Source organism: Caretta caretta, chromosome 2 (assembly GCF_965140235.1).
Source record: "Caretta caretta isolate rCarCar2 chromosome 2, rCarCar1.hap1, whole genome shotgun sequence".
In the NCBI taxonomy this organism is placed as follows: Eukaryota; Metazoa; Chordata; order Testudines; family Cheloniidae; genus Caretta; species Caretta caretta.
In genome coordinates this window covers 37848003-37862674 of record NC_134207.1, presented here as the reverse complement: position 1 = coordinate 37862674, position 14672 = coordinate 37848003, and the positions used below count along the sequence as shown (strand labels likewise).

At 43.1% G+C, this 14672-nt stretch overlaps 1 long non-coding RNA gene across 2 annotated transcripts in view; it reads right to left on the bottom strand.

Moving 5' to 3' along the window:
• The window catches only part of LOC142070963 (uncharacterized), a 136648-nt gene extending 131884 nt beyond the window's left edge, over positions 1-4764 (bottom strand). For both annotated transcript variants that reach the window (XR_012666906.1, XR_012666907.1), the window contains exon 1: positions 4673-4764. This is a non-coding gene — a long non-coding RNA (uncharacterized LOC142070963). The remainder of the gene's footprint in view (positions 1-4672) is intronic.
• Between the last annotated feature and the right edge of the window lie 9908 nt (positions 4765-14672).

Here is a 14672-nt window from a genome sequence, read left to right as displayed (position 1 = left end):
TCAATGTTTACATTGCATGCCAAATGCCAACAGGTTTCTCATGCTGGGTTTCTAACTGCAAGATGCTGAACTAACACAGTAGGAGACCTTGCTCCAACACCTGTATTAGGCACACATGAAGAGTATTTTTAATGTGTGTCATTGGCAATTCACATCCCATTTTATAGAGCATAAGAATAAAAAGAAAGCTTCCTCTATGAACCCTGTGACCTGCTGAGAGTGTTTATACAGGGAAAATGAGTTCGCAGTCTTGTTTAGACCCTATATACTACAGTGATGGTGCTTTAGAAATTCCCAAGACGGTCTTTCTGATTCAGGGTCATCATGGTCCGCAGTTGTTCACATCAGAAAAACACCACACATTCTCTGCTTCTGTTCCATCATCAGGCCTGTTTTGAGGAATTACAATTAGCTGTACAAACCCTGAGGGACTGCAATATGCCCAAGGACCCAAAGGAATTTGGAGAACTGGTTTAATTCATTTATGACCCAAACCACATTTGAACTGAGGTCTCCAAGTTCTCCCCATGGGACAGAAGCTATGTCACAAGATCCTCTTCACTCCTCTGCTGTTTGCTCGGAAATGCTGGGCAAGGGAGTGTTTTAAATCAACGTGATGGGCATAGGTGCAGACTCCATGGGCGTTCCAGGGCTGGAGCACCCACGGGGAAAAAATGGTGGGAGCTGAGCACCCACCAGCAGCCCCCTATCAGCTCCCCTCCAACCTCTAGCATCTCCTACCTGCCAGTGAGGCCCATGGATCAAAGCCTCCCCCTCCCTCCCTGTGCCTCCCACCCGCTGCAAACAGCTATTTCGTGGCATGCAGGAGGCTGGGAGGGATGGGGGAGGAGCAAGGATGTGGTACACTCAAGGGAGGGGGCGGAACAGGGCAGAAAGCGGCGGGGCAAGGGCAGGGCCTTAGAGGAAGGGGTGGAGTGGGGACAGGCCTGGGACAGAGCTGAGGGTCAAGCACCCCCTGGCACTTTGGAAAGTCGGTGCCTGTGATGATAAGGGAAGGTGTTTTGTACTGATCAGTAAGAACTTGTGTAGGAAAGTGAAGAAAGTTCTTCTAATATGTAGCCCTGACTACACTAGCCCAATCAAACTGTGTTAAAACTCCATGCACTTCAATAAACCTGTGTCAGAGGCCATAGAATTGAAGGTACTTACTTTGACACCACCACCATACTCTGTATGTTTTATACCTTATAAACTACCATGTTCTAAATGGTTTAGTGTAACAAATCCCCTTGAAGAGTTCAGCTTTTTGCTGGGGAAAAAAACAAATATCTGGGTTGCCATAAGACCAAGGCAAGGGAATTTTACCATATCTCAGTGCACCTAGGGTATATGTCCCAGGCCCACTTACGCTTAAGGCAGCACTTTGTATTTAATCAGACCAACCACCTATATTTACAAGTCTCTTCTTAAAGTGAAGCATATGTTGTTTGCTTTCCTTTAGAACACAGGTTTTTTTTCAAAATGAGTTTCTGAGACAGATCTTTCTTTTATATTTTAGATTACTTCTCTGAGCAATAATGTAAATTTGGTTTCAATCAGGTAGAATTTCATCTGTGCCTGTTAATTTGATTGTTATGTACTATTTAAAATAAAAATTCCATTAAAGGCCATAGATGTAAAATCTCAGCGGATCTACTGTACATTGTATTCTGGCAGATGCATTAATCTCTCTTATGTGCTTCAGAGTTCTAAAATACTTTACAGATGGCCACTGGCCAGATACCAGCTTCTACTGCACACAGTCTCTTCTCTCATTAAAGGGATAAATCCTAGTGTAAAGGTTTAGGGCCTGATTTTCAGCCCAGCTTTTACCAGGCCTCCTCTTCTGCTCACAAATGACTGCACCTGCAAGTTTTAAAAATCTGGCCCTAGATTTATTTTGCTTGGTATATTGCTCAGTGACCATTTTTCCCCAGTACATTTCCAATTTAGTTTAAGTTCAGCAACTTGTTCTTGGATTACAGGTATAAAGTTACTTCACTGCCTTGGTTGGTAGCCAACTAGTCAATGGCAACAATATTCTGCTTTTTCAGTGTCTATGTGCAAAGACCAGTAATCAGCCAGTAAGCCGCATAGAGAAGGTACTGACCACAGGCAAGTTCATGGACAAGGAAAACAAAAGGCCACCTTTCCTTTCCTTTTATTTATACAGCATATCATAGGTTAAACTGTTTTTACATTTGTCTTGAAAGTTTTTGTATACTAGTATCGACGGGGGGGGGGGAGAGAAAAAACAATTCCCCTCCTCCCTTTGCTGTTAGGGAGCTAACTTGGGCTGATCTCTCTCTACAGACCAGAAAGGGGCAAAGTTGAATTCTGAAATAGTGGTTAAGTAATATTAAAAAAAAAAAAAATCTTACAAACATTTGTCTCTTATCCTTTTCCACCCCAGTTTAAAGAGGTCCTTTCCAAGGATGGAAGATCTCCACTATCTAGCCATATCTTGCTTTTAATTGTTTTTAGAAAGAAAACTGCAATGTATGAGATCATCCGGACCATCATTGCTCCCTGAAGTACTTTTTTTAATGCTTTGCCTAGTTAAGTAGGTCCCAAGCTATGGGACTTGCATCCTGGGACACTATTCCACACCTGTCTCTTCACCAATGGGAAGGTAAGAATTATGTAATATGCATGACAGGGTTGAGAGAAAGACTCAGTTGTGTCACAGATAAGTTTTAGGGTCCATCTGTTAGTGGTGGAATGGATCCAGGACCGGAGGAAAAATTGCAGCCTTCTGGTAAAATTTGCTGGGGCCTAGTGAGAGGCCCTGTGATTTGTAGGTACTGCTGTAGACAGACAGGATGGTTTAGTTTTAGACTTCTCAGAGGATAATTGTAGTAGTCCTTGGCCTTTAAAGGTGCAGTAGGAATAAAAAGGGATTCCACAGCTTTGACTAGAGGTCTCCCTAGATGTCCTGAACTAGGGAATCAGTGGCAGAAGAATTTTTCTTCAGTTGTTAATGATTGCTTCCTTACAGGCTGTGTAAAAGGTCTACCTAAAGCAGTGGTTCTCAAGCCATGGGGCAGACCTCCCAAGAAAGGCGCTGGAATAGGTCAAGGGAGGTGCAAGCTGTGTGGTTTTTTGTTTTTGTTAATTAAGAGCTCTGTCAGCCCCAAGAAGAGTGACCAGATGTCCCGATTTTATAGGGACAGTCCCAATATTTGGGGCTTTTTCTTATATAGGCTCCTGTTACCCCCCACCCTCTGTCCCGATTTTTCACACTTGCTGCCTGGTCACCCTAGCCCCAGGTGGGTGGGGCTTATGCATAAGGGCCATGCGTATCCAGAAGACAGGAATAAAGCGGACAGCTGGAGACCCGCCACTCTGGGGCTGACAGCCCAAGCCCTTCCACCTGGGCTCGGGCTCTCCCCCTGCCCCAATCCCTCAGGGGAAAGCAGCCTGGCTCTCCTTCTCTCCAACCAAATCCCTCACCTGGAGGCTGTGGGGTTCTGGCTGTCAGCCCTGGGATGGCAGCAGCAGCACAGAAGTAAGGGTGGCAATGGGGTGCTAAGCCTGGGGAGAAAAGTGATATTGTCAAATTTTCCATTGCCACCCTTACTTCTGTGCTGCTGCTGGTGCAGCACTGCCTTCAGAGCTGGGTGCCCAACCAGCAGCTGCTGCTCTCTGCTCTGCCTTCACAGTTGGGTGGCGGTATATGTATGGGGGGGGGCTGTAAATGACTACAGACACAAATAAGTGTTTGTTGCTGTTAAAAGCAGCATAAATAAAAAATACTTTGCATCTCATGGCTGTAGCCAGATGCTGCATCTCTCCATCATGGAGCAAAATAATGAGTCTCCTCAGTCTCTCCTCTATCCCCTCTAATATGTTAACCTCTGGCATACATTATTTGTCACAGGCTAAGGGCAGGGGGAGAACATCTTTGTGAGACCCCCTGTTAAAATACAACACTGCCTTTGTTTAGCTATGATGATGATGATGATGATGGCTGGACTGACTGGAAGATAGGCAGCCTAGTTTTCCTGCCTGGCAAACTCCTCCACATGTTTTGGGTGTACCCCAAAGCTAGAGGACACAAGGTTGATGGCAGGCCTGTAGGGAAGCTGCTGAAAGAGGGGCCTGATGGAATTTGAAGTGAGCACTTAGCCTGGGCCATAGAGGAATGCCCACCAACTGTGGACGACAGCTAGTTGGAGGCAAGAGAATGGAGAAGAGACTGGGAGCTCAAAGGACTGCTCAAGGGACAACTGCAGTCGTATTTACCATTCTGCTTTGGGACTGCAGCCTTCCCCCCTGCTTTTTTTTTTAAAAAAACCACTAAGGAGGTGGTTGTAGAGCAGTACACCAATCCAACCACAGACACTCAGTTAGTTAGGTATTTAGTTTGGGAATTTAGTGCCCGAGAACCCAAACGTGAAATTTTATAGAAATTGATTAAAAATAAAAGCATATCTGAAAAGCATATCATATTTCAGAATCCAAATTGTAAGAAATGCAACACAAACAAATAGCAAAAATAGTAGGAAAAACACATTTGGAAGATGATCTCAGTGTTAACAATCTATAGGTGCTGTGAAGTAACAGGTAAGGAACACAAGGTCCCCGTCTCCCCCCCACCCCCAGGTTCTTGTTTGTGACAGCCAGAACCGGTCCTTCCCATTCCCTTGTTGTTCCCTGAGCTACTGCCTACCTCTGTAGTCTTTTCCTGCTTCCCCTTCTTTGGTGGGCTGGTTTGTTTGGCAACTTCTCACCAGCCTGCTGGAAACGTCCTTTCTCCACAATCCCTCTGACAGCCAACCCATCCACCTCTTTACAGCCCTTTTATCCTCACAGCTGCTGTGGGGCTGCCAGTCAGCTCTGGCTAAGCAGGCAGGCAGTTGCTTTGTTAACCCTTTGGCTGCTAAACCAAAGGGTTAACAAAGCAAAATATATAAACCCCATAATATTATCCTTATAATTAGGGAAACTTTCTAATAACTAACCTAAGTGTCCGTTGCCTATTACTTCTTGTCCTCTTTATAACAGCCCTTAACATATCTGAAGACATTTATCAGGTCCCCCCAGAGTCTTCGTTTCCCAACACTAAACATGCCCAGTTTCTTAACCTTTCCTCATATGTCAGGTTTTCTAAACCTTTTATCATTTTTGTTGCTCTCCTCTGGACTCTCTCCAATTTGACTACATCTTTCCTAAAGTGAGGTGCCCAGAATTGGGCAGGGTACTCCAGCTAGGCCTTACAAGGGCCGAATAGAGCAGCACAATTATCTCCTATGTCTTGCATACAACATTCTTGTTAATACATCCCAGATTGATATTAGCCTTTTTTGCAACTGCATCACTGTGATGTACTGGACCTCAAGGTAGCACCTTGTAATCCTCAAAATTATCATTTGTATATGGCTGAGATATCTCATATGAAAGGTCATGATTGGCTGAGACACATTGTTCTGTCAAAATATGTACATCATTAGTTTGCATGAAGTCATGAGATTTTGCTATATGGTTGTTATTGAAATATGTTGTGAGTTTGGGAGATGCCCAGAGCTAGCTCTCCAGTAGCAACAAAAGAGGTGGCCCACGACCATTGTTCACTTACATTCAATTTGTGATCCAGGATAATTGCCACATCCTTTTCAGCAATACCACTGCCTAGCCAGTTACTTGCAATTTTGTAATTGTGAATTTGATTTTTCCTTCCCAAGTGAAGTACTCTGCACTTCAGTGACTGTCATCTTGTTGAATTCATACCAATTCTCCAATTTGTCAAGGTCCTTTTGAATTCTAATTCTGTCCTCCAAATCTAATCCTCACCTCACTTGATATTATTTGCAAAATTTATCAGCATATTTTCCACCCCATTATCCAAGTCATTAATGAAAATATTGGCTAGTACCAGAACCAGAACTGACCCCTGGGGAACCCCACAAGATATGCCCTTCCAGTTTGACACTGAACCATTGATAACTACTCTGAGTACAGTCTTTTCAACCAGTTTTACACCCACCTTACAGTAATTTAATCTAGACCACATTTTCCTAGTTTGCTTATGAGAATGTCATGTGGGACTAAGTCGAATGCCTTACTAAAAATCAAGATCTATCATGTCCGCTGTTTCCCCCTTATTCACTAGGCGAGTAACCCTGTCAAAGAGCAAAATTAGGTTGGTTTGGCATGATTTGTTCTTGACAAATCCATGCTGGCTAGTCCTTATAATTCTATTATCCTCTAGATGCTTAGAAAATGATTTGTAATAAGTTGTTCCAGTATCTTTCCAGATATCAAAGTTAGGCTGACTGGTCTATAATTCCCCACATAGGTGCCAACTCCAGGGCTGGAGCACCCACGGAAAAAAAATAGTGGGTGCTCAGCACCCACCAGCAGCCCTGCAGATCAGCTCCTCCCCCTCCCCAGCTCTCCTGCCCACTGGCAGACCTGCTGATCAGCTCCTCCCCCACCCACCCCCCACCACGATCAGCTGTTCAGTGGCATGCAGGAGGTGCTGGGGGGAGGGGGAGGAGTGGGGGCAGGAGGTGCTTGGGGGGAGAGGGCAGAATGGGGCAGGAAGAAGCAGGGCAGGAGCAAGGGCTTGGAGGAAGGGTGGAGTGGGGATGGGGCCTGGGGTGGAGAGGGGTGGACAGGAGAGGTCAAGCACCCCCCAGGAACTTGGTAAGTTGGCACCTCTGATTCTCCAGGTCCTCTGTGTTTCCCTTTTGAAAAATTGGTACTAAGTTTTCCCTTCTCGAGTCCTCTGGGACTTCACCTGTCCTCATGAAGATAGTTGTTAATGGTTCCAAGATTGCTTCAGCTAGGGATTAATTTCATCAGGCCCTGCAGACTTGAATACATCTAAATATTCTTTAACCTGTTCTTTCCTTATTTTGGCTTGTGTTCCTTCCTTCTTGTTATTAATTGCATTGAGTATCATTACCTTTAATGAAGACTGCTGCAATTTTAATACATCACAGCAGATCCTGAGGTCCAGCCTAAGTGCAGCCAGTGTAGATTGTAGGTCAGTGGTCGTGGTGGGGGCAGAGGGGAGTTTGCCTTTGCATTGCTGATCTTTAGGCTGCTGTGTGCAGGCTGAGGGGCTGGTCCCCTGAGCAAAGGGTACAGCAGTGGTATCTGATGGTAGAAGTTGTTGGAGCCACAGCTGGGGAGCACCAGAATGCAGAGGATGTCCTCAAGAACACCAGTGTGCCATTATCAGGGAGAGAGAGTGGCATGGAGTCTCTACAGCAGATCTGTGTCACTAAAGGATCCTTCTTGCAGTGCGATGCTCATGAGACTAGATGCTCCAGCTCTATGAATGAGTCTGCTGGCAGTGCAGCACAAAGTGGCAGGATTGCACCAGAAAAATCTGCAGCGTGTCTTTTAAGAAAAAAACATAAGATGTGTTGACCAAAATATTAATAAGGCACTGTGATGGGGTGGGACTCACCATGCTAGCACCTCCTGCTGGTCATCTTGTGGATCAGCTTCACAGTCAATATGTCTCAGTACTCCAACTCTCGGGGATGTCTCACCCACTGTCACTTCTGCTCCTGGACTCGTGTCACTCCAAGGACCACTACATGCTTTTCAGGGCGCAGCCCTCTGGCTGTGCCATACTCTGTGCTCCCCCTTCCAGGGGACAGTCTGCAATTCAATGGTCCAGCCACTTCCTCAGTGGTGGTGGTGGAACCTGGGCCCACGTACTATGCCGGGTCCTGGCCCAGGGACCCTGTGGATGGCAGTCACTTGCTGCGTCCTCTCCAGCCTCTCAGTCTACGTCCCTGGGCCACTTCCCCGCAGCCCCAGCACCTTCTCTGCTCTTATCTCAGGGCCTCAGCATGCCAGTCTTTGTCAGCCAGGAGCTCATTCTCACCCCCCCGGATCCTGCCCAGCACTGCTCTGTCCAAGGTGCTAGCTTTCTTCCTCCTGCAAGGCAGCCAGCAATCCCTCCTCAAGTGCCAGGAAGTAACTGAAGCTGCTGTCTTATATGGGCCTGTCTGGTCCTGACTGGCTGCTCTTTGTAGCCCCTCTCTAATTGGCTGTCTATTTTGCAGCCTCCCGAGGGCCCCTCTCTAATTGTCTGCCTCCTGCACAGCCTCCCTAGGGCTCTATTACCCCTTATAAGTCAGTGTGGGGCAGATGCTCCATCACAGACACTACAAATTCAGCATACAAACAGGAATAGAAACAAGTTAGAGGAGTGCAAGCAATTCAATAAAGAGAAAATTTAAAGTAACATATTTTTCTGGATCCTAGCCCTGCTTTCTTCAGCAATATGTGCTTTCCAGCAGGATTTACATGAACAAAGTTATCTCTTCTTCCCCCACTCCCACTGCATATCTTACTTTAAAATATATTATTCTGGAGGATGTTGCAAATGATATTCTGTATAAGAAAGCCTGGTACCACTTCTTGGCTTTTAAATCCTCCCCCACCCACCACCACCAAATCCAGTATTTCTTGATTTCATTTTTCACCTCTTAATTGTAGAAGTAGGTACAGGGAGCTCCCATTCCTTACTGGACAGAAGGGGTACAGCATCTCTCCACTTTCAGTAATACAATAATTCAATAAATTAGTTACGTATGAATGAGCCGAGCTCCTCATAGTGCTGTATATAAAACTGACAAGTGATCAAGAAGAAACAAATAGAAAGGCAAGAATGGAAATAATATGCACAGTGTTGAGAATGAGCCCAAGGGCATTCTAATTATCTGTCTTTCTGGCACCAATGACCTATTTTTCCTACTGGATTTAACAAAGCGTTGAACATTCTTCTACCGAATAGATGATATACTGTAGCAGAAACTGGAAAGAGAGCAATAAATAGCTCATTCAAAGCTGTGTTATGGCCACTTGGAGAAACAAGATCATGAAGTCACTTTCTGAACACTTTACTTTTGCAGCATTCATTGTAGCAGTCAGTTCATTTGCTATACTCTATAGCTGGGCTCACTTTGGTGATAACCATCAACCAAATGCTCTGGTCAGTTTTCTATTTCCTCACTGGACAAGTACACATAAATTGTAAACTGAAGTCTTCCAAAAGTTGACAAAAATGTCTGTGCTTCCAGGTGCTAATTTGTGTTGAGCAGAAATAGCGTATTTACATCTTGACTATGGATAGTGGAACTATGGATAGTGATGTGGTCACGGAAAATAGTTAATGTAGCTTAATTCTAAACCACTACGCATGCTGGCATATTTTCCACTATTGCTCAATACTGTTATATTTCATCCACAGTATATTGTCCAGGCGCTGTTTACTCTATACTTCTCAAACACATCTCTTTCATGGACTCTATCTAGCACAGAAGGAGTAGAACACAGCACTGCTATATCTTATTACACATGTTATCTAAGCATACTATACTTTTTTCTAAGTATGAGCAGCATGATCATCTAGTTAATCAGTGTCATAATGCATATCTGAGGAAAAATGAAGATTGCAGTGTGTTACTGGATTTGAGTGCTTAACCATACCACCATAATGTTACGTGAATGTAGTTATTGGATTTATTTCTATAGCACCAACAGCATACAGGTAAATAGGAAGACAAGGTCCTGATGTGAAGAGCTTAAAGGTTATATTGTGGCTTTTTGCCACTGACCTGTGCTATGAGCAGTGCTGGGCCACACTGCCCAAGCAGGAATACCAGAAGGGACTGTACCTAGGCAGCACATATCGGGTGAACAGTCTGGAAGGTACCTTCTGCTTCCTTCTATGAGAGAGTACAGCAAATTCTCTCTTGTACCAGCCATCACTTATCCCAGCTGACGTGAAGGAGGCAGGTGTGGGAGGGGACACTGTACTCACCTGCCAGGATGTATATGGTTCCATGCCTGACAAGGATATAATGTGCACTGAAACAGGTGAGGAAGAGAAAGTAGTGACACCAGCAGCTTTACAGCACCATGTACTGAAGCATGAACAAATTCTAGATGAAATGGGAAAAGACTGAGATTAAAAAAGGAATGAATACAAGAGAACAGGGAAAACCAAGTCACTACAGCACAGCAGATTTGAGAACAAACAGCGATTTACTGGGAAAACAATTTAATGCCTAGAAATTCAACAGGTTATTGCACTGAGTGCTACTTGCAACATTAGGCATGCCAACATTTAAAAGTCCAGGAGCATCTGGGGCAGGGAGCGGTTTTCATTTTATAAGAAACTGTAAAGGGGAGTCTTCCCAGGAAGTGGCCACCCCTGGCTGTGAGTCTCAAAGCCTGGGTCAACAGATTTGGGCTGGTGGGCCTTGCGCTACATCATTAAAAATAGCTTTGTAGACATTTGGGCTCAGGCTCTGAAGCCTAGGGAGGAAGTTGGCTTCAGACCACAAGCTTCAGCCCAACACAGCTACACAGCTATTTTTAGGGCCATGGTGCAAGGTCTGCAAGCCCAAGTCTGTAGACCCAGGCTCTGAGACTTGCTGCTATGGACTGCTGCTTGCTGTGTAGACATAATCAAAGACATTAAAAGGTAAGGTGCCATCTTCTTTTGTCCAGAAAGCATGAGGTGACACAATCTACTCCTGTGATTCTGATAGCTATATCATATGTGTCCTAGAGCAAATTAATCCTAATACAGTTTAAACTAAAATAACCCTATAGCCATTATAATAGATGCTAAACTGGTTGAGTTAACTGCACAAGTCAACAACTTAGATACAACTGGGTAGGAACTGACATAAAAAATGGAATGGAGATAAAATCTGATACCCTAACCTATTCAATGCAAGAGGGAACCAAATAATGGGATACTGCACGGGAATATCAGAAAGCCAATGATGTGGTTGTAAAACATCAATCAATATTCCAGATGGAATAATATTTGGAGACCTGATAGGTTCCTGAGTAACTGAATACCAGTGACCGTGCAGCTGGACTTGGAAGACAACCACATCTCCACTGAAAGGGCCTTTGAGGATCCCAGCCAGAAACACTGCTAAAAGCTCTGCTATATAAGCATAAAAAACCCTTTGCTCTTCATGCCTGAGAGATCAGGACAGTATGTTAGCTTCTACCAGAAAAGAAACACTTTTTTTTCCTCCACAATGGAACTACTAGATTTTATTCTTACCAGACATATACCTTAAAACTAAAGCCAAGAGAAGGATCCCCTCTTTATCAAAAGAGACTTGAAGTAGAAACCAACCTTGAAGTAGAAACAGTCAATCTACACCCAGCCAAACTTTAGATCAGGCAAGTTTGCAAAGAAAGCTCCTTTGAGACATTGCATCTTCAAAAGCAACTGTTAATCAAGATGAGTGCTGCTTCCACAATGAACCAATGTTGGGTCAGACTGAATAGTCAACAAGCTATAGCTATTGTTTTTACGTTACTGTTCTTTCAAACTAAGGGCCCAGTTCTGCAATCTTCACACATGATGAGGTGCACCACACTTTGCAAGTGGTCCTACTGAAATGTATGGGATAAGTCACAAAATAAAGGTGGCAGTCTTAAATGGTTAGTGAAACATGCTTTCGTAAAAACCTTTCCATGTTATATTAAATACTTGGATTGTCATTGAATTTCTATTACCAATATTATGTGACCAAAGTTCCATGTCATTTAGGAATGTAATCAGTTGCATATTATCAACAGGTTTCATTCCTCTCTTTGAGATATGAAACTAATTAAAATAATCTTGAAATTGCTAGCCTCTAAGAGAATGCCAAGCTAAGTCCCTAGGAGGAACTGATTGTATATATATATATATATACACATACATGTATATATACACATGTGTATATATACACACACACACACACACACACAGAGTTCAGTAATTCACACAAAAAACTACATTAAAAGAACATTTAGGTTGCAAAAAAAACAAGCACTCAAAAGTTAGAGAAATGTTAAAACTAAGGTTGCCTGTGCAACTTTAATTCAGTGCTCTTGTGTATGCACATTATGGTACAGTAAAGTCTTTAATTACATAATCACATACTATTTTGGGGGGAATCCCTGCATTATTCAGTGCACAGGATGGATACTGCTCATTTTGTGAGCAGCTATTCAATATTTAGTTTTATCCTCATTGTTCTATGTTTGACCCCGGCCTTATTTACTGCACACTGGCTCTGAAGACAAAATTACTAATTTCCACATGGTCTTTTCTATGGCTAAAAAATCTACAGTATCCAAGTGCTTCACAAACATCAATTCATTTATCTTTACAATACCCTGGTGACATGAGAAGATGGTATATCCCAGTTTTACAGATGGGGAACTGATGCACAGAGAAATTAAGTAAAAATATGTGCTAATTTTGGGTGCCCAATCTGAGATAACTAGAACCTGGTTTTTCAGAGTACTTAGCATTATGTAACACTTATGTTCAAAGTACAGCTCCCATTCACTTCAGCTGCAGATGTGAGTGCTCAGCATTTTCACCAATCAGACCCCATGATATCAAGCTGGGCACCCAGAAAATGAGAAACACACAACTAATGACCACCTCTGAAAAGTCTGGTTTAAGAGGCTTGACTAGTATCAAGCAGGTTCTCTGGGGCAGAGGCAGGGATAGAATCCAACTCTCCAGGATAGTGTTCAATTGCCCTAATCATTAGATCATTCTTTCTCTCCCTGCAATCCACTGCCTCCTTCACTGTACTTCTTCCAGCTTCTGCCAAAAACAAAGCAGGGACCCTGCAAACAGACTCCTTCACAATACAACATTGATTGATTCCCAGAGCACCACCTATCCTATGCACTGAATGCATCTTGAGTCTGTGGAAAAAATAGTAGGTGATCATGTAATTACAGACTGTTTCATCATGCACATGCACAAGAGGGCCAAATTAAGATTGCACAGGCAACCTTGTTTGTGGCATTTCATAATTTTTCAGTGCTTGACTCTTTAACATGGGCAAAACAATGTATTTTCTCTATCCTCGTTCTTGGAAATAGATGAGCCACTTTGACTGAAATTCTCCAAAATAATTCAGTCTGAGGCTGACACTCAGACTAGCAAATTTTAGCCCAAATGATTGTTTGGCAACTTAAAACAGGATCTTAAAATGGGAGGTGTTGTGCATCCTTAATAATAGGCAGTGCGACCAGCCCCATCTATAATTTATTTTGGTAGTGATTTTACATTCCTCCAAGTGAGCTATTTACCATTTATTTGTGCTCCTAAATGTCACCTTGATAAACCTGTTAGTTTTGCCTTACATAGGTAACTCATTTATTCATGTATTTGCAGTATTCCTTACAGTTCTCTGGATACAATAAGAATATCCAGAACACTACAGTTACTGAGATAACTAATAACTAAGTTATTTTCTGTCAATGTTTTTGTCTTGTTAAGTATAGTTTGCCCTTTGACCCATGTTTTGTGCTTCCTGACAACTCTATACATAAAACCTGAATAGTTACTTAAAATGTGGCTTGAACAACACATCTACACTCCTGTAAATTATGACTGGTCTAATGCGGGACTTCCATGTAATATTCTCATTGAGGAAAAAATTCTTTTATAGACCCGAAGTGGCAACATAGGCAATACAGAAATATATGTGTTTACATAAATGCTTCAACCACTGTGGTTACCAGGATCACTTACAATGGTTCTGGAAGACTTAATGGGACAGATCCTCATCTGGTGTAAATGAAGGTACCAATGAAGGTACACCTGTATAAAACCAGTATGAAATCAGAAGCAGGCCCCACATCCTTTCATTCATCATTACAAACTTCTAAAGCAGGGAAGCACTTGGTATAGTTATTATTTATACTCTACAAACCACACTACACAACGTGCAAAGTAAGGAACGTTTAGTAACAAAGGGGTTTTGTTCTGTATCCAATAGGCATTCCAGCTTTTACTGTGTATGCAAGCCTGGTAAGATAAAACGTCCCCTAAATAGAGATTTCAGAGGACAAAATGCAAACAAATCCTGTACTGCAGTATGAAGGAATATTAGTATCCAGTCACTGCCAATATTTCTTTTCCTACATAAGAATTGATGGACTGATAATATCTGGAAAGGAAATACAGTGAGCTGATACAAGTTAAGCCTTACAGGAAACCTACCATCATATCTACTTGCTGTCTAGACTGAGCACAATTTTTTAACCATTTAAGGTCCTGGTGATAAATGGTGATAGGGTCATAACTTAATATGGAAAATACTACATTATACCATTTGTTACTATTGTTGCTGACTTATAAAATATGCACTCACCAAAAAAATTGAGTACACTTACAATTTTAAAATATCAAAACCAAAATTGACATCTCCACTGATCTCTCACTCCCAACCAGAGTGATAGGTTCTTCTACATCTGTTAGGCCCTCTGCCCCAGAAGATGGGGTGGTGAGCCTGAACCTAAGGGTTCAACCCTTAGAGAGGAAGGCTGGTCTTCTGGTTGACACACTTGCTTAGGACTCAGGACACCTGTATTCAACTCCCAGCTCTACCACAGACTGTGTGTAACCCTGGGCAAGTCATTTAATATCTGTGTTTCCATTCCCCATCTGTAAAATGGAGATGACACCATATTTACTATTTCCCCCTTTTTGTGTCTGTCTTTAGACTGTAGGTTCTTCAGGGCAGGACTGCTCTTACTATATGTATAGCACAATGAGGACCTGATCTTGGTTGGGGCCTCTAGGTTCTATCACAGGGATCGGCAACCTTTGGCACGTGGCCCATCAGGGAAATGCGCTGGCGGGCCGGGGCAGTTTG